Source organism: Schistocerca nitens, chromosome 3 (genome assembly GCF_023898315.1).
Source record: "Schistocerca nitens isolate TAMUIC-IGC-003100 chromosome 3, iqSchNite1.1, whole genome shotgun sequence".
In the NCBI taxonomy this organism is placed as follows: domain Eukaryota; kingdom Metazoa; phylum Arthropoda; class Insecta; order Orthoptera; family Acrididae; genus Schistocerca; species Schistocerca nitens.
The window spans coordinates 210,408,590-210,430,014 of NC_064616.1; the positions used below are offsets into that span (position 1 = coordinate 210,408,590).

The 21,425-nt window shown below is 42.5% G+C and overlaps 1 protein-coding gene across 1 annotated transcript in view; it reads right to left on the reverse strand.

Annotated features, from left to right (window-relative positions):
- Positions 1–21,224, reverse strand: part of LOC126248161 (uncharacterized) — a 513,313-nt gene extending 492,089 nt beyond the window's left edge. The window contains exon 1 of the mRNA XM_049948909.1: positions 21,138–21,224. The gene's annotated coding sequence lies outside the window, so the exon portion shown is untranslated. The remainder of the gene's footprint in view (positions 1–21,137) is intronic.
- Positions 21,225–21,425: the final 201 nt, after the last annotated feature.

Consider the following 21,425-nt stretch of genomic DNA (forward strand, 5'->3'; position numbering starts at 1 on the left):
TCTACTCGATGATTTACCGTCTATCACTACGAACTGTGACCTCTCTGTGAGGAAATCACGAATCCAGTCACACAACTGAGACGATACTCCATATGCACGCAATTTGATTAATAGTCGTTTGTGAGCAACGGTTTCAAAAGCCTTGGGGAAATCTAGGAATATGAAATCGATCTGAGATCCCTTGTCGACAGCACTCATTACTTCAAGGACATAAAGAGCTAGCAGTGTTGCACAAGAACGATATTTTCTGAATCCATGTTGGTTAAGTATCAATAAGTCATTTTCTTGAAAGTGATTCATAATGTTCGAGTACAGTATATGCTCCAAAATCCTACTGCACATTGAGGTCAGTGATACGGGTCTGTAATTCAATGGCTTACTCCTATTTCCTTTCTTCAGTATTGGTGTGACCTGTGCTACTTTCCAGTCTTTAGGAACAGACCTTTCGTCAAGTGAGCGGTTGTATATGATTGCTAAGAAAGGCGCTATTGTGTCTGCATACTCTGAAAGGAACCTGATTGGACCGGAAGACTTGCCTTTCTTAAGTGATATGAGTTGTTTCGCAACACCTAAGATATCTACTTTTATGTCACTCATGCTAACAGCTGCTCTGGTTTCGAATTCTGGAATATTTACTTCGTCTTCATTCGTGAAGAAATTACGGAAAACTGTATTTAGTAAGTCCGCTTTAGTGACACCATCATCGGTAAGCCGGTCGGAGTGGTTCAAATGGTTCAAATGGCTCTGAGCACTATGGGACTCAACTGCTGTGGTCATTAGTCCCCTAGAACGTAGAACTACTTAAACCTAACTAACCTAAGGACATCACAAACATCCATGCCCGAGGCAGGATTCGAACCTGCGACCGTAGCAGTCGCACGGTTCCGGACTGCGCGCCTAGAACCGCGAGACCACCGCGGCCGGCCCGGTCGGAGTGGCCGTGCGGTTCTAGGCGTTACAGTCTGGAACCGAGCGACCGCTACGGTCGCAGGTTCGAATCCTGCCTCGGGCATGGATGTGTGTGATGTCCTTATGTTAGTTAGGTTTAATTAGTTCTAAGTTCTAGGCGACTGATGACCTCAGAAGTTAAGTCGCATAGTGCTCAGAGCCATTTGAACCATTTTTGAGCCCATCTTCGGTAAAATTTCCATCGCTATCGCGCAGTGGCGGTATTGACTGTTTTTTTGCCACTGGGGTACTTTACATACGACCAGAACCTCTTTGGGTTTTCTACCATATTTTGAGACAATGTTTCATAGTGGAAATTATTAAGGGCATTTCGCATTGACGTGTAATACCTGCGTCAGCAGTATTTTACGCACTGCATCCTGCGAAATGTGCGTTTTCACGGTCAAGTTGACGGGTGCTTATTGCTGGGTGGTAGGCCACAAGACCCAACCCCATCTCTTCAAAGTCTGGTGTTCGAAAATGTGTCTTTGGCGGGAACGTTGGCCCACTCTTTGACGTGAACGACCCCGTCTCTCGTGAAGTTGGTAACCACGGAAAAAAAAAAATTCTTCCAAATAGGATGACGCCTGTTGAAAAAGCGTTCTGTGTACATTCGTGCTGTTTTACAGCCACTACATCCTGCCGCACCGTATATTAAATGCACGTCTGCCACCTGTCGTGAGGAGTAACGTTCCATCTTTGAGTACGTTTTCATGCACTGTACACAGCAACACACCTCACCATGGACACATCACAAGCTGTTTGATGCGTGCAGTGACAAACGGACCTAGAGCCCGAGAACCAACGGGCAATAACAAAGATTCCCCAAATCGGCGAGGGCATCAGAGTAGCCGCGATCGAGCAACGAACATTAAAGTTCATTCATCTTTCCTTGTGCGACATTACAACTGATTACTTTGCAAACAGAAGTTCATAGTGATTTTTAACAAATCGTGTCTGTACATTCCTTTCTGTCATTGAACATTTTAATACCTCTGGCCTTCCCTATTTCACAAGGATCTAACAGGATTTTATGGGTCTTCCTGACGTTTGCAGTAAATGGATTCACTTATCCTGAGAACTCGTGATCTTGCTACTTTTCCAGACTATTAACCACCCCCGTGCTTGCCAATTTCCCATACAATGGATATGTATTTGTGGAAAGCGCGGAGCAGGCACTTTCGCTGGCGGCGCATCCAGATCTCGGGCATGCCTCACTGGGCACGCAACACTGCTTTTCCCTAGGTTTCCCTTTTGCGGAATGCCAAGGCGCCTAGACTCCGCCAGCATACTTTATCCAGCTCATTAATCTCAGAGTGAATGCGAGCTTGTGTCTGAATACTGAGTTAAGGAACCCGTGTTCTCAAAATGTTCAAATGTGTGTGAAATCTTATGGGACTTAACTTCTAAGGTCATCAGTCCCTAAGCTTACACACTACTTAACCTAAATTAAGGACAAACACACACACCCATGCCCGAGGGAGGATTCGAACCTCCGCCGGGACCAGCCGCACAGTCCATGACTGCAGCGCCTAAGATCGCTCGGCTAATCCCGCGCGGCGAACCTGTGTTCTTCATTGTAGTACTAAGTTGAAGCGGCTCTATGTGTTAGTATTTTTGCTATTTGCGTACCACATTTCCTGAGGTGGATATTGGAGACCAGCCCAGCATTAGCTTTAACGAACGTGGAAAACCGCCGAAAACCCACAATCGGGCTGCGAAGTCTATACCCGCTAAATACTCAAGTAAACGAAATAAAAAATTCACGCATGGTACTGATATCTACAATGTCTTTAAGTACGTCATAAATTGCTGCTGGTTTTAATTAGAACTAGAGTTACGTTAATTTAATTGAAACAGGTGCATTTTCCCGTCCGGAAAATACTGTCAAATAATGCTCAGTAGGAGTCGACAGCAACAGGCTGCCCCTGATGTACTGCTGGCTGGAGTAGGCCAGACGCTCGTTACAAATGTCGGCTGATCTAAATCGGTGAGTTTCTTATTGCTATTCCGCTTGAGGGGGGTAGGACGTCAACAAAATGGTTCAAATGGCTCTGAGCACTATGTGACTAAACTTCCGAGGTCATCAGTCCCCTAGAACTTAGAACTACTTAAACATAACTAACCTAAGGACATCACACACAGCCATGCCCGAGGCAGGATTCGAACCTGCGAACGTAGCGGTCGCGCGGTTCCAAACTGTAGCGCCTAGAACTGTCGGCCACCCCGGCCGGCTGGTAGGACGTCAAACGGGCCGACTTGGAGCAGGAGAGGCACCACACGACATTTTAATTTCCACAGTCTCTACTTTTACAAATAAATTCATAAAACTTTGTCAACACGACCAGGAAGGATTCAAACTCATATCAAAAAATGGTTCAAATGGCTCTGAGCACTATGCGACTTAACTTCTGAGGTCATCAGTCGCCTAGAACTTAGAACTAATTAAACCTAAGTAACCTAAGGACATCACACACCTCCATGCCCGAGGCAGGATTCGAACCTGAGACCGGAGCGGTCGCTCGGCTCCAGACTGTAGCGCTTAGTACCGCACGGCCACCCCGGCCGGCTAAACTCATAGCAATGTAAGTTCAAAAGTATAACGAAATAAATTTTTTTACGTGCGAAATTTAATCATTTTTTCACTTACTATTGGCTGCATTTGTTGCTATAGGTACACTTTTCTTCACAAGTAAGAGAGATTCTTCGATGAATTTTGCACAGCATACAAACCATACTACAGGAGTATGAAACTCTAGAATTTATTTAATTAATTAAAAAATGAATTAGCTGTTACATTTTAAATTTCATGTTTAGAAGAAACTCAAATTTTATGGTTAATTATCTCAATTTTTAGCACAGTTTCTAATAGATTTGGAAAATTCTAGAGTTTCATACACCTGTAGTATGGTTTGTATGCTGTGCAAAATTCATCGAAGAATCTCCCTTACTTATGAAGAAAAGTGTACCTATAGCAACGAATGCAGCCAATAGTAAGTGAAAAAATGATGACATTTCACATGTAAAAAAATATTTTTTATATATATTTTTGAACTTCCACTGCTATGAGCGTGAATCCTGAACCCTTCCTGGTCATGCTGACAAAGTTTTATGAATTTATTTGTAAAAGTATAGACAGTGGAAATTAAAATGTCCTGTGGTGCCTCTCCTGCTCCAAGTCGGCCAGTTTGCTGTCCTACCCCCCTTAATGTACGCTTACGTGTTGATCGAATTTGCCAACCCTACGTATTTCCATTTTGTATCCGGAGATCAATATTTTTCCTGAATTTTATACGTTTCTACATATCTTCTAATATTTTCCACTTTTTTATGTATTCTGTATGGAGACGTACAAGAATATTTGTGCTCTTATTGCTTACCTGACCAAGTTTCTTTAGAATCCAACAGCGATTTGGATTCCCCCACCAAACCAGAGATGATCTACAAAAGTGTCTGCAAGATCATTTGTTCCTCTTCTTTCTCTAAATGTAAACCCAGAAAAGAACTCCCATCAACACAAAATGCTGACTGCTAAAGCCAACCCTTATACACACAAAAACACACACAGATCGCAGCAGAGAGCTAACTTTAACTACCTTAAACACAGCTTCATGTTTACTGATTCTTATAAATCCATCTCCATGATCACCTAATAAATATTTCTTCCGTTTGTATTTTCCCATGTATTGATAACACAGAATACCATCCAGCTTCGCCGGCCGGAGTGGCCGAGCGGTTCTAGGCGCTACAGTCTGGAACCGCGCGTCCGCTACGGTCGTAGGTTCGAATCCTGCCTCGGGCATGGATGTGTGTGATGTCCTTAGGTTAGTTAGGTTTAAGTAGTTCTAAGTTCTAGGGGGCTGATGGCCTCAGAAGTTAAGTCCCATAGTGCTCAGAGCCATTTGAACCATTTGAACTATCCAGCTTCGTTTATACCTCAAAGATACAAGATAGGAATAATTCTGTTCAACTGCAGCTACCAAAGCTTCTTAATTTCACTAAAGATCGAGGATGTGTGGAAATATAATGTTCGAGAAAGGGACTTTACCCTATTGTAGACACACATAGCCCAATTGCGCTATTTTGTGTGTGCGAGTGTATCGGTTTCTCGGAAGTATATTCTTCTTCAGTGAGGAACAAGAATTGATAGTTCTCCGCTGTCATGCGGAAATCATTGAAACCCACCAATTTCGCATATATAGAATGAGTCTAACACTATACGAACTTATACAACAATCGACTGAATTGATTGTTTTCATTCGCTACATGTACTGTCTTTTGCAAAATGATCGTTCCAAATCACGCTATATTTCCGCGGAGGTCAGTATTCCCTTCCTACTGCATGGAACCATTTCTTTAGAAGTTGTGGACACGAGTCAGGAAACCTGGAAAGACGTTCCCTTGAACACAGTTCTGTGCTCTTTTATTTCGAAAATGAACGAGCAGTTCTTGAAACGGTTCAAATGGCTCTGAGCACTATGGGACGTAACATCTATGGTCATCAGTCCCCTAGAACTTAGAACTACTTAAACCTAACTAACCTAAGGACATCACACAACACCCAGTCATCACGAGGCAGAGAAAATCCCTGACCCCGCCGGGAATCGAGCCCGGGAACCCGGGCGCGGGAAGCGAGAACGCAACCGCACGACCACGAGCTGCGGACAGCAGTTCTTGAACATTAGCTTCGTATGAGAAGTGGAAAAACATCCACCAGGATACTGCAGGAGAGATTTGACAGAGAGAGCGCAGTTTGAAGCGGGAAAAGAAAGTTGTAATGGCAAGTATGTAGTATACTGTATATCTTTTATTTGAAAAATAAAATTATGTCAGTGGGAGCAAACATACAAGATACAGACCGGGAGCATTCTTTTGTCTGGCCTGCAGTGCCCGTGTTGTTACGTAGAAGTACGCTATCATATTCAAACGAACAGTGAAAACGGCGGGGAAATGACAAAGTGGCCGAGCGGTTCTAGGCGCTACAGCCTGGAATCGCAAGACCGCTACGGTCGCAGGTTCGAATCCTGCCTCGGGCATGGATGTGTGTGATGTCCTTAGGTTAGTTAGGTTTAAGTAGTTCTAAGTTCTAGGGGACTGATGACCTCAGATGTTAAGTCCCATAGTGCTCAGAGCCATTTGAACCATTTGAAATGACAAAGGAGCCACGATTCGGCGATAAGTGTGAATGAAGTTACGTTCACATACAAATGATTCTATAAAAAGCAGTGCGTTTCTGATCTGTTTGGAGCAGCACTTATCAGTTTTCTTATTCTTGCATGTTAAAAATAGAGTACCAAAAACTTACACTGAGCTAGGATCTGTACTCGACATGCTGACTGTAACAAAAGTATGCTCCGGTGTACCAAACAATACTCACTCTTTTGCGGAACGGCCTAGCCAACTCATGCCGTTTCTTTTGAGTCGTTCTTTGGTAGGACGGCCATGTGTTTTACTGGTTGGTGTGTAAGAGAAGGCTACTAAACAGGTAATTTACACGGGAAGTACGTACCGGTCTCTTTCATTATCAATACTGCTGCTATGGTTAGAGAACCCTAAGGTGCTGTCGAAAGAGACACAGGAATTAATGCGAAAAACACCAAACTGATATCGGTGTTGGGATTTAGGAAGGAAAAAGGAAACGTTAGAGTTTAACGTCACGTCAATGTCGATGTCATTATGGACAGAATTGTGGCTGAGTGCGAGCAGTGTGGAGGAACAAATCGACAGCGCTCTGTTTAAGGAATCACCCAGTCTCCATTTACGCATAGAACAAGATCTGGATGCGTGAATGGTCATTCGAAACCGCTCAACCGGAAAAAAATTTTGGAAAATATAAATTAAGCCGTTGACTTTTTTTTTAGAGAATCTCGTGTTAACTGCTAAAAAAATTTTAAATTTTAAATGATGGTCGCTGTGTACTGTGATTGTGGTTGAACAGTGGACGATTTGTGTGGAAATTACAACCAATCGCTTTATAATACTTTTACTATCTTTCGAACCCCAAGAACTTTATCATCAAATGGTGGTTATCTGCAGGATCTTGGAATTGAATATCATTTTCAAATAGTCGCATGGACTGTGATGCTAGTGAAAATAGTTGGATTTAGATAAATTCTACCGAATTATGCATAAAAACAAAAGATTTGTTTACTTTTATGTCAGTTTCCAGTAGGTTGCGCTCGTGGCACTCCAAACGGTATCTATTATACGCCAGGTTAGAAACAGTAGTTACATGCCCGTGGTTCAACATATAGCGCATATTGAACAATTGTTCGTCATGCAGAGGGATGTTGTAGTTATTTCTATAACTGACTGCAGAAATAGTTCTGGCACGTGTAAGAAAACGGTAACTAGATTTTAGGTGTAACTTGAAACACAAACAAACGCGTTAGCCGTACACATGGTGATGGCTGCACTGCATCGCTGCTCCTAAAAATGTTTGTGCTGTGCAGGAATAAAGAGCCACGAATTACCTAAGTATAAATAAAATGTAAATATTAACTTCGTTTTCGACTGGTGCTTGGCAGAATATGGTGACAACATTAAGGTGCTCCGGAAAGGCTCAAAATCATGAAAAGTTCAATTTTTACTTTTTTGCGTTTTCTGAATCTGCAGACTATTACCTTTTAATAGATATATAATTTATTCAATTCCGAAGACTACAACTATTTTTAAATTTTTTTTGAAATGTGTTCTACATGGGCGTGACCCACTGTGGCGCTGTTAAACTGCTGTCAAATGGTGTTATTATTAACGTCCGTGTTCATCAGGTACATTTTAGTGATGTGGGATAAAGTATGTGTTGTGGCTAACCTGTGATGGTTCAATATATATCGCTGGTGTGATTGTCGATTGTTTCATATTTACTTACTCTGTCGTTATCTCGAAAATATTCGTAATTAATTCTGTTTCTTGAGTCTCTGTTTTGTTGAAGTATAATAATGAGTAAAAGTAAAGTTATTAGAAATCCTCTGAAGGTTTTTAAGAAAAGGAGAAATGTTGGAAAGCCAAAGGTATGTAAACAATAAAGACCGATGAAAATCCCCAACATAGCTTGTGTCCCAAAGAAGAAGACAGTTGGTGTAAATATAACAAAGGATTGCTAACTGGTGAAGTGTACACTCATAAGCATAGTCTGCCTCATGCAATAATGGAGGTGATAAAACCTATTTTCAGAGACTTAGCAGCACCTGAACTGTTGAAAAAGTGTATTCACGGAAAAACTCAAAACCCCAATGAAAGTGTAAATAGTGTTATATGGTCGAGAATCCCCAAGACTGTATTTGTTGGAATAGAAACACTTCACTTTGGTGTGTATGATGCTGTTGCGACTTTCAATGATGGCAACATTGTAAGGTGCAAGGTATTTAGAAATATGGGAATGAAGATAGGTTCTAACATGGTACGAGCGATGCTTGCTTTAGACAAGGAACGCCTTCGGGCTGCAGACAGGGCTGTAAAGAGTCTAGAAATACAAGCAAGAGTAAACAGGAGGAGGAACAAGAGGAAGCTGGAGGAGGAGTTTGCAGAGGATGAAGATAATCCATCCTATGGACCTGGAATGCACTAAAAAGTTAATCCAATCTTTGTCGCTCGATTCCCAAAACTTTTATTTTCTCATACTAATTACATGTTTTCTAAGGATCTTCCAAACATATTTGTTTCAAACTTTCAGTAAATGTTACACAGTACCTTCTGCATAATTTAACACAGCCTTTTTCCAAAAAACTGTATATTTTTGAATATATAAATAAAAAATTGCAAAAAAGTGTTTTTAATTTTCATTACAATTGAAAAAATCATTTTTAATAACTGAACTAAAATTTTGTAAAATCCCTGTGTTAAGTTGTAGCCCATATTCCAATAAATAATCTGTAAAAAGTTCAACTTCCTACATCAAATACTTTGTGAGGAAAGATGTAATTTATAAGCGTTATTTTAACATTGCAAGTATAGGGCGTTCCGGAGCCCCTTAAGCAGGAAATTCTTCCTAATGTTCGGCAAAAATATATTTATTTGCTTAGGCCATCGTGAGGTGACGAGTGAATGGCAGGTGACAAATCAGTGTCACCTGAAGATGACCTAAGCAAACAAATTTAATTTTGCAGTCCATCAACAAAAAGTGGTGGACAGTGTCCCACACCGGCAACAGCTGTTTGGCAGGTAAATTCAGTAACAACCAATCAGAATGTTCCATTCACAGGGAGTTCCACGACATCAGAGAGTCACGTGATGTCTTCTTTGTTCGAGTGTTCAGAGACAAGTCCAAACAAACCATAATACTCCGGCTCGTACAGATGGGATGCTGTCCCCAACCTGCCATTTTGATTTTAGAGCATCAGACCAGCAGTTGTAGGACATCGAAAATTCACCGAAAATTCCAGCCTTTTTCTCGTCTGTACGACAGTGCTTCGAATTCTGTTTGTGTTTGTTTTACGATCTGTTGTCGGATTCTAAATATGTCATGAACTTTTAGATATGTAGCTGTTCTGATTTTCCCATTTGTGCTTAGACACTGGTGTACTTTTAAAAGCGGGGAAAATAAAAAAGATGAGCCTTAGTGTCCCTGACTCCAGCAGCAAATATCAACTAAGCCCACTCAGTGTTTCAGAAGCGATGAAGTACACAGCAGCTGTAGCACTCAAAATTTTTTTCTCTCTGGCAGTGTCTTCAAACAAGCAGCTAAAACTCGTAAAGTTGTGTGCGCCCTGTTTAGAGTTACAGAGATATTTATTTCGACATCCAGATGTCGTCGTTTTACCTTGAAAATCGAATATTGCAGTTGGGGTTTTGGGATCTATTTCCCACAAAAGCTCGCGCAGTGTCTTAGGGAGGAAAGCTGGGAGGTTCCACAAGTGTGCCACAATCTTTTTATACTCTGTGTCATGACTTCTTCCAGCTCTGCTGCAAGGAGCACACCCAAAAAAGTTTTTCAGATGTGTTTAGTGTGATCTGCGAATGTGTAACTATGTGTTTCCTTTCAATATCAGAATAAGAAAAAAAAATACTGCAATTGTTTAACATCATCTAAAGTGCTTAAAACATCAGTCAAGCAGACAGATACAGACTGAGTGAATTTCCCTCCATTTTTCCTCACGCCACCATCTTGGATTACGTCACGGGAGGGGGGAGGGTCAATAGTGCACCCTCGTGGTGGTGTTGTGAATTAAGTCAGTTGGCCTCTGGACCTCAAGGTGAATATGCTGGATGGAGCTACTGTCTAGTGCCTAATCAATAGCAACTCCAATTGTTAAAGTAAAGAATATACCACACTGCATACAAAGTAAAGACTTATATCCATCCAATCTAGCAGCCCAGCACAGACTGAGTCCTTTTCCCGCCATTTTCCATTTGGGGGTGGCGACGGGAGGGGAGAGGGAGGGGGGTGGAGTTAAGTTTGTGGAGGTAACCCAATTGACCCATTTTCCTGCCAAAATTTAAATTTCCCATCATGACGCCAGTGTTGCCGCATCTATGGCCGCCATCTTGGATCTGCAATCTTGAATTAATTTGGTAACAATGCAGAGAGAGGCGACACGGTCTTTGTCCCACTACTCATGTAATGTAACAGGTTGACTCGGTCATACTACTGCTCAAATAGATGAAAACAGTTTTAATGGCAGTCTAACAGCAGTTAATCTCTACACATTACGATATGTTGCTGGATTTCCGTCATCACTTAGCCGTACCTGAGCAATTCAGAAAGACATCATGAAAACAAATGTGAAATAATGCTAAGCCTGGCAACCATACAGGGCTGCCTAAGCGTCTCAAGCACTAAATTGTGTTTTAATATGTTATTCAGCTCTCTCATTTCCAAATACTTAACAAGTAAATTACAACACCACGAGCGTAAATCTTGTTTTCCAGGCGATAAATGTACCATCATCATCCATTAGCAATGCGCCGCTTCTCAGCCTATCGTCAAAACGGTCTTCCTAGATCTCTCCTTCCTTGCAGTTACAATCTGAGCACTTATCAGTGCAATCTATTATCTGATACCTTAGTAATATGTTGGTTCCATTAGGTGGTTGCGTTTGTACATCACCCGCAATTTCTTAAAGGTTACGCCTTTCAGAGAATGTAAGAACCTAATCTGTGTGGTGTTTATTCCGTTTTTCTCACTTTGGTGTTCAACATTCACCAGTGTATAGAAGAGCTGGTTTCGATATCACTTTATGAAATCTGATTTGTATTTCTTTTCTCATTTGTTTTCCAACATTTCCTTTTTTAATATTCCATTTAATTTACTTAACTTTGTTAAACTGTTCTCTTATGTGTATTTGGTTTTTAAATTTCGAAATGTGGCTACCGGAATATATAAAGTCCGTTATTTTTCTACTATTGTATTGTTGGCTGCAGTCTTTACTCTCGAGGAACGTTTTTTCAGTTACACCCATTACCTTTATTTGCGAAATTTGAATATCGCACTTTGTGAGAATGTTTAGAAGTTTCTATGCTGATCTCTGTAAATTATCTTCGCTTTTAGCAGTTAGTCTCTGATCGCCCACATGTAATAATGTTCGTAGCGGTATGCTTCTTCCAATTTTTACTAGAGGCAGGTTCGTTTCTTTCTATTTGTCGGTTGTTTCCTCCACATAGAGGGTGAACATAAATAAAACTGACAAACTGCAGGGACGGATCCTGCCTGGAAATGGAGGGAAAAAGGTATTATGAACATATGTCCGGAAATGCATCATTGCACGGTAGATGGCACTGACGAATGAAAGATCCTCTGACCACGTGCCGAGCCTTCCTTCTGTGTTGCGGGTTGTGTGATTGAAGCAGCATACTGTAAGCAGCAGAATGATCTGGTATTCATGTCGGGAAAAAGTCGAAATGGTGTTTGTGTACGACCAAGCAGATGAAAACGTTTGAGAGGCAGAACCAGGTCCTCCAAATCTGGTGTACACACAGTCAGCAGCCTCCTTCCACGTTTGTCTGTCTGAAAGGACACATAATCACAAAAACGCCAAAAAGGACTTGTTGTGTGATGTGGTTGGTGTCTGTGAGGATACTTGTTCAGGTATAGCCGTGCAGCCTCTCGACCATTTCGATCTGTTTGGCCGTGCACAAGCACCATCTCAGCTCGCCCCCGAAGTGCCGCTTCTTACAGTACGCTGCTTCAATCACACAGCTTGCAACACACAAGGAACACGCGGCATAGGGCCAGAGGAACTTTCATTCGTCAGCGCCGTCTGCCGTGGCAACGATCCCTTTTCAGACACATGTTCATAGGACCTTCTTTCCTCCATTTACAATCAGAAATCCGTCCCTGCAGTTTGTCGGTTATACACTACTGGCCATTAAAAGTGCTACACCAGGAAGAAATGCAGATGATAAACGGGTATTCATTGGACAAATATATTATACTAGAACTGACATGTGATTACATTTTCACGCAATTTGGGTGCATAGATCCTGAGAAATCAGTACCCAGAACAACCACCTCTGGCCGTAATAACGGCGTTGATACGCCTGGGCATTGAGTCAAACAGAGCTTCAAATGGTTCAAATGGCTCTGAGCACTATGGGACTTAACTACTGAGGTCATCAGTCCCCTAGAACTTAGAACTACTTAAACCTAACTAACCTAAGGACATCACACACACCCATGCCCGAGGCAGGATTCGAACCTGCGACCGTAGCGGTCACGCGGTTCCAAACTGAAGCGCTTAGAACCGCACGGTCACACCGGCCGGCAAAACAGAGCTTCGATGGCGTGTACAGGTACAGCTGCCCATGCAGCTTCAACACGATACCACAGTCATCAAGAGTAGTAACTGGCGTATTGTGACGAGCCAGTTGCTCGACCACCACTGACCAGACGTTTTCAATTGGTGAGAGATCTGGAGAATGTGCTGGCCAGGGCAGCAGTCGAACATTTTCTGTATCCAGAATGGCCCGTACAGGACCTGCAACATGCGGTCGTGCATTATCCTGCTGAAATGTAGGGTTTCGCAGGGATCGAATGAGGGGTAGAGCCACGGGTCGTAGCACATCTGAAATGCAACGTCCACCGTTCAAAGTGCTGTCAATGCGAACAAGAGGTGACCGAGACGTGTAACCAATGGCACCCCATACAATCAAGCCGGGTGATACGCCAGTATGGCGACGACGAATACACGTTTCCAATGTGCGTTCACCGCAAAGTCGCCAAACACGGATGCGACCATCATGATGCTGTAAACAGAACCTGGATTCATTCGAAAAAATGACGTTTGGCCATTCGTTCACCCAGGGTCGTCGTTGAGTACATCATCGCAGGCGCTCCTGTCTGTGATGCAGCGTCAAGGGTCGTCGTCGAACTGTTCGTGAAGATGGTTGTTGTCTTGCAGACGTCCCCATCTGTTGACTCAGGTATCGAGACGTGGCTGCACGATCCGTTACAGCCATGCGGATAAGATGCCTGTCATTTCGACTGCTAGTGATACGAGGCCGTTGGGATCCAGCACGGCGTTCCGTATTATCCTCCTGAACCCACCGATTCCATATTCTGCTAACAGTCATTGGATTTCGACCAACGCGAGAAGCAATGTCGCTATATGATAAACCGCAATCGCGATAGGCTATAACCAGACCTTTATCAAAATCGGAAACGTGATGGTACGCATTTCTCCTCCTTACACGAGGCATCACAACAACGTTTCACCAGGCAACGCCGGTCAACTGCTGTTTGTGTATGAGAAATCGGTTGGAAACTTTCCTCATGTCAGCACGTTGCAGGTGTCGCCACCGGCGCCAACCTTGTGTAAATGCTCTGAAAAGCTAATCATTTGGATATCACAGCATCCTCTTCCTATCGGTTAAATTTCGCGTCTGTAGCACGTCATCTTCGTGGTGTAGCAATTTTAATGGCCAGTAGTGTATTAATGTTCGCCCTGTAGATAATAAATAATGGAGGTGATGGCCCACACTCTGGTCTAAGTCCCTGATAAATTTGTGAGGCTTCCGTATATGTTTCGCGATCTCCTTTAATTTGTAAAAGTGGCAGTTTATTAAATTTACTAAAGCATTTTGACCTTGATATCTTTGTGATACTTGCCACAGCATGTGTCTTTTGCCTGGGTCATAAGTCTCTCTAAGATGTAACTATAGCACAGATAATTAAGAGTCTCAAGTTACATTTTCCGCTGTTAACTGTCATCTGCATATGAATGTCTGCTCCCTTCTACTGCCACCTCGCTCGAAAAATGACATAAACAATCCGGCTGACGGATAAACGAGAAATGTACTAGCGAGCAGTCTCTAACGCATTTAATGCATGGCTGGACTCTTCCGCATTCCTCTCATTATTTGGACCTCGATGTTTTTCATTTTCATACATTTTTTGTTGTCCAACAGAATTAAAGTTCCGTGTTAGAAAAAGTAATCATCAACGCAGTTACATAAAAGCAAGATATCGTGGACTCTGCATTTCATAGCTATCTTTCTGTGTACTGTTATATTTCTGCCGTGAAAAGGAAAAATACATCGGAGCGAGGGAAGGAAGAAGCTCGGTTGAAGTTATGTCACATTTTTGATAGGAACCGGGTACCTCGGATGGAGACGCAATAGTCATTTTACCTCAGCATACCGACGGAACAAATCGGATCGATGCGGTTTATTCGCAGAAGGAATAGGAAAGAAGTAATAATAATAATAATTGTGTACGACTTAACGGTCCGGTGCCGGCCGAAGTGGCCGTGCGGTTAAAGGCGCTGCAGTCTGGAACCGCAAGACCGCTACGGTCGCAGGTTCGAATCCTGCCTCGGGCATGGATGTTTGTGATGTCCTTAGGTTAGTTAGGTTTAACTAGTTCTAAGTTCTAGGGGACTAATGACCTCAGCAGTTGAGTCCCATAGTGCTCAGAGCCATTTGAACCATTTTGAACGGTCCGGTGCCAATTTTTCAATTGCGTGCCACTTCGGCGACGTATCCTTAAGATACCTTGTTAATCGGACCAGGGAAAGGAGACCTACAGTCTAGCGTGGAATGTCTTTCGTGGCGAATCTTCACATCGTTAAGAGATGAAGGCTATGTTGGTCGCACACTGGGATCCGATGCAGTGACCTTTCGCTGTCCATGCACGCGCTCCGTCAGTAGACCACAGAAAATAAGTACACGTTGTTTAATTGGGGGCTGTGAATTAACCTATAAAGTTAGCATTACACAAAGAAATGTTTTCACAGAGATTACTTTTAGGCAACTGACAAGTACTGCAACGACAGCTTGTACACGAACCAGTGGGCAACATTACTATACAGCACCAATCGCCAACTTAACTCAACAATGGACCACTTGGAAGCTAGCGGCATTTCTGCTGGTTTGCCTTCTGCGATTCTAAATTCCGGGCGTTTCTGTTTTCCGAGTGTGTGACGAAGTTTAGTCATAGTACAAAAGCCAATTGAGGTTCCTCGGCGATCTATGCCTGGGCACACAGGGGTGGACTAAAATACGGAAACACACAAAACGCAGCATATTACAATGCCTAACATGGTGTAAGAAAACTGTTGGCATTCAAAACAGTGTTCATCGGAGACAAATGCATCGGCAGGAGTCCCCAGGAAAGTGTGAAAGGACCACTCGCGTTCTCTATACAGATTGGTTCGGAGTCTGAGAAAACATTGTTCTTGTGAAACACAACTAGCTCTTTTTTCGCATGAAGTGTTGAGTGCTACTGACAAGGGATTTCAGATCGATTCCGTGTTTCTGGATTTCCGGAAGGCTTTTCACACTATACCACACAAGCGGCTTGTAGAGAAATTGCGTGCTTATGAAATATCGTCTCAGTTATGTGACTGGATATGTGATTTCCTGTCACAGGTCACAATTCGTAGTTGCAAAATGTGTGTGAAATCTTATGTGACGTAACTGCTAAGGACATCAGTCCCTAAGCTTACACACTACTTAACCTAAATTATCCTAAGGACAAACACACACACCCATACTCGAGGGAGGTCTCGAACCTCCCCTGGGACCAGCCGCACAGTAACAAATTGCAAAACGATTTAGAAGCGAGATCTGAATGGTACGAAAATTGACTGTTGACCCTAAATAACGAAAAGTGTGAGGTCATCCACATGAGTGATAAAAGGAATCCGTTTAACTTCGGTTACATGATAAATCAGTCAAATCTAAAGATCGTAAATTCAACTAAATACATTCGAATTACAATTACGAACAACTTAAATTGGAAGGAATACATAAAAAATGTTGTGGGGAAGGCTAACCAAAGACTGCGTTTTATTGGCAGGACACTTAGAAAATGTAACAGATTTACTAAAGAGATTGCCTACACTGCGCATGTCCGTACTCTTTTAGAATACTGCTGCTCGGTGTGGGATCCTTACCAGATAGGACTGACGGAGTATATCGAAAAAGTTCAAAGAAGGGCAGCACGTTATGTATTATCGCCAAATATGGGAGAGAGTGTCACTGAAATGATACAGGATTTGAGCTGGACATCGTTAAAACAAAGGGGTTTTTCGTTGCGACGAAAGTTTCTCACGAAATTCGAATCACCAACTTTATCCTCCGAATGCGAAAATATTTTGTTGACCCCGACCTACATAGGGAGAAACGATCACCATGATAAAATAAGGGAAATCAGAGCTCGTACGGAAATATATAGGTCTTCGTTCTTTCCGCGTGCTGAACGAGATTGGAATAGTAGAGTATTGTGAAGGTGGTTCGATGAACCCTCTGCTAGGCACTTCAATGTGACTTGCAGTTTCCATGTAGATGTAGATGCAGCTGTAGAGATGTTTGTAAGGGTGTAGCAGGGTAGGTCGTGGGGAGAAATAATTGTTAAAAAAAGAATTCGATGTGCTGCGCCGTTTCCATATTAATTAGTGTTGAAGTTAGTCAATCAAGCCACTGCACGCCCTAATTCAAGCACTTGGCACGTGTTAAAATGCGGTAATGCAGAGACATCCGTTTGTCCTCGAGTTACCATTTGTTGAAATGGTTTACCATTTCAAATGTGCTTTTTTTGGAAGCGATAAATTTAAGCTAGGTGAGTTAAAGCTTCGTTTGTTCTGTTTGAGGAAACAAAAAAAAAAAAAACACGTTTGGCAACCCCGCTTCTGGCAGGCTGCTTGACTTTGCTTGCACAGCGTCCTGATTGGCTAACTGCAGTGCTAAATAGCTCGGTAATGGTGCAATGTATTCTTAACCGGTTTTTCTCAGCATTACCTGCCCTGCAACACCCTTACAAATTTTGAGCCTGTTTCTGACCACCCTGTATACAGTGTGTCCAGCGAACGACGCCCTGATTTCAAAATTAAATACCTCGAAAACTAAGCTCGATAGACGAGTGCAACAAACGGTACATTTATTGTGAACGCTGTAAGAATTTTATACAGAGGGTTATACAGAAATTTCAAAATAGTTCTAAAAACTGCTGAAAGATGGCGCTGAATGCTATGCAGCTCGCACAGTATCAGCGTGCATAATCGTAGTCAATCTTTTCGAAATCTTCATCACTCTCAGTACGGAGGTGGTGCAAACGAGCAATGAACTATTCCATCACACACTGTAATGTCTCAACGGATATGGATTCAGATATCGCACGGATCGCCGATTCAAGTTTATCCAGTATGGTGGTATGATTCCATCTTTCGATGTGTCCCACAACAAGTAGTCACAAGGAATCAGATCGGGCGAATGTGGAGGCCAATCCACCCCTGCGCCAGTAAATTTGCAATAATCCAATGCAGTGTCTCTATTCCCGACTTACTCATCAAGAAACTGGAACACCTGACCTGTGCAACGCAGTCTAGCCCCATACCGTGTGAACCACTTGGTGCCTGGTCGATCAAATGGTTCACATGGCTCTGAGCACTATGGGACTTAACATCTGAGGTCATCAGTTCCCTAGAACTTAGAACTACTTAAACCTAGCTAACCTAATCACACACATCCATGCTCGAGGCAGGATTCGAACCTGCGACGTATCGGTCGCGCGGTTCCCGACAGAAGCGCCTAGAACTGCTCGCCCATACGGGCCGGCCCTAGTCGATCCTCTAATGCTTGCTGAATGGCGACAAATTGTTGCAAAATTGCAACGTAACGTTCACTACTGATAGTTTCTCACATGAAAAAAGGACTAATAATCCTTCTAGTGCATATCGTAGCCCATAAAGTTACTTTAGGAGAACACAGTGTTTTCGCTTCACATAAATGGGGATTTCCGTAACCCCAAAATTGTTAGTTTGCTCATTCACGTCTCCCAGAAATGTGCTTCATCTGTGAATCAGATGCAGTCAACATCAGATCCTTCATTATCAATCACTGTGAGAATCTCGATCAAAAGAACAGCCCTCTGTCGAACAGGTATGGATGGCCTGGTGGCTTTGGATTTGGAATCCAATTCTTCGGACGGGTTTCCTTGGATTTTGCAGAATAATTCTAGAAACCGTGGTGAAATTTTCAGGAGTAACTACAGTTTGCCATCCCCCGCTAGATCATCAGCCCTGCTGCCCAACCGTTGGAATTTGGCGAAGAGCTTGCGCACGGTTTTCGCACTGAATCCCTTTGGAATATTAAAAAGTATCTGAAAACTGCACCTTGTTGCCGTAGGACTTTTGTTCCAGTATTAGAAAAACACGCTGTTCAACGCTTTTAACCTCTTCCTTCGGTATGCTAACCTCCTTTCACGCTGCAAAAGTGGAATTGATCGCTCTGAACTACGGCGCACTATTTATGGGCTCTACATATTGCATCCGTTAGCAGCTTTTCAATCCATTGCGAAACTTCTGTATATATTTTGTATAAAATTCTTGCAGCAGATATTTAATTTTGAAATGAGGGACTCCTTCGTTGCACACTCTGTGCATAAATGATCTGACAGGTAGGGCGGGTAAGAATCTGTGACTGTTTGCAGATACTCTGTACTATACGGGAAAGTGTCGTTATTAAGTGACAGTAGGAGGATACGGCAAAAACAATCCTATAATGTTCGAATACAGTTACTGCTTCACACAGTCGCGTCTATTGAATATCTACATGTAACGTCGCAAAGCGAAATGAGATACAATTAGCACCTTAGATCGGTAGTAGGGAAGGCAACTGGTCGACTTCAGTTTATTGAGACAATTTTAGCAAAGTGTAGCTCATCTATAAAGGAGACCGCTCATAGACTAGTTCGACCCATTCTTGAGTACAGCTCGTGTGTCTAGGATACACACCAGGTCGGATTAAAGGAAGACATCCAAGAATTTCAGAGGCGTGCTGCTAGATTTGTTACCGGTAGGTTCGACCAACATGCAAGTATTACATAGATGCTTCGTGAACTCAAATGGGAATCCCTGGAGGGAAGACGACGCTCTTTTCGCGAAACACTATTCTGAAAATTTTGAGAATCGACATCTGTGGCTGACTGCAGAACGATACTACTGCTGACTACGTACATTTTGCGCAGTGACCACGAGGACGAGATATGAGAAATTACGTCTCGTAAGGGGCATAGTCATTTTTCCCTCGCTGTATTTGCGAATGAACAGGAAAGGCAATGACAATTTTATAATAACTTATTTGTAATAATTGGAGTTCGTTGACACGTAATCTTTCTTTCTTTATGAGTACTAAAATCCCGAATATTCCGACTATAGAAATGTAAATTTACTTTTGCTTTTTTGTCATGTAGATAACTTACTTTATTTAATTTTTCAAGGATGATTCATTTTTAATATTTTACATGATTTCTACGTTTTTGTGTTTATCGTTCGTTTATGACAAAACAGTTTATTCTTTATGTTTTGGCAAGAACGAACAATGCGTGTGCGTCTAGGAAAAACGTAAGAACGTTGCTCATAAATGTATTCGTACACACTGAAAATGAATTGATGTTTCATCAGCTTATTGTCATTATCGCGCCACATAGTGTTGTTAACTTTGACCAGATATGGGCAATGAAACAAAAATATAAATATTTTGTATCAAACGTAACGTCCATTTGTGAAATATCGCTATTCGCATGTCGATTTTTTTGATTTGTTTTTGAAACTAAAGTAAAATAACGAACTTCACGCTCCAGTTGTTTCAACAAATACTGGAAGATTTTCTAATACAAGCACATGTTGTTCGTCAACAGATGTTCCCTCAATTTCGAGAACCTGTACATGCTGAGAGACATATACTACAATAGCTCTAAGATGGCTGTACAACAATTTTCTTACAGCTTCAAGGAATGAGATTTCTTAAACAAATCCATACCCATTTTAAATTAATTATTTTTCTTATAACTTCAGTTCCAACTGCCAACAAAGTTTTTCATTATTATACATCATTTCATAACTCACTTTTCATATGTTTTAAATCACTATGAAGTCATTGTATCGATATTTTCAGGTTATTTTAGTGATAATTTTCGCGGTATTTAAGGTCATAAAAATCCGGGCCGTGCGGTTACATGTCGTTTTTCAGTTTTTCATATTCGTAAACTCAATGAATTATCACTAGGGAAACTGTCCCCACTGCTCCCCGCCCCCTCCCCCCCCCCCCCAAAACAATCCCCCTGCTAACGTCATGCTGTCAAATGGTATAAATCTATTTACATTTGTGGTTACAATCGGTGTTGACTTAGCAAACCAGCAAGACAATAGTAAAAAATGCAACAGACTTTACAACTCATAAATAAAATCAGATGGTGATTAAAATCTCATTGCATCCACTCAGATTTTGTTTATATATCTCCCTAAATCGCTTACGACAAATGCCAGGATAATTCGTCTGAACTGGAAATGCCTAATCGCCCTCCTCAAGTTTCCGAATCTGAGCTCTTACTCGCTCCGTCGTCGTCAACGGGAAGTTTAATCTTTTTTCCTTTTCTGATTCTCGCAAAAAATGCGCGTCTTGATTAATGCGGAGATTCGGTGACAAGATCGTAACGAGCCAGACGAACTGACGCTAAAATATTAAGAGACATGACGAACAAGAAGATGGTGACACTTGTAACAACTTTCTGATAATGTAGATTGCACACTTTGGGACGGTGCCGTTCCATCACAGGAATGCCCATCAGAGACGTAGAAAGAAAAATCCTCATTACAGGCACGATTTTGAAGAAACTGGTCCATTAAATAATCGCTGAAAACGGTCACGATCTACTTCAGCATAATGCCAGATTCACACTGAAGTTTGGCGCCGCCGCACAAATTCGTGCAAGTGGCGTGTTCACCAGATTGAAGGGTGCTGCAGATACGTACCGTGGTAGGTGAGGGCGTCACACCACAAAGCTCATGTCCCGACGGCGAACGGAATGGCACTAGGCCGCAGACACTCTTCCAGCGAGCTCTGCGCCCGCCTGGAGGGAGGGAGGAGGGGGCTCCGGTGAAAGTGGCCTTCGTAACGGTGCAGCGGCTTCCGTGAGCCTGTGTGTGTGTGTGTGTGTGTGTGTGTGTGTGTGCCGAGTCTAATGGGCCGCGCCTTGTCTTGAGGCCCCCATAGGCCCAATTCACACAGAAATGGCCTGCTGACGCTGACTTACGGCGGCG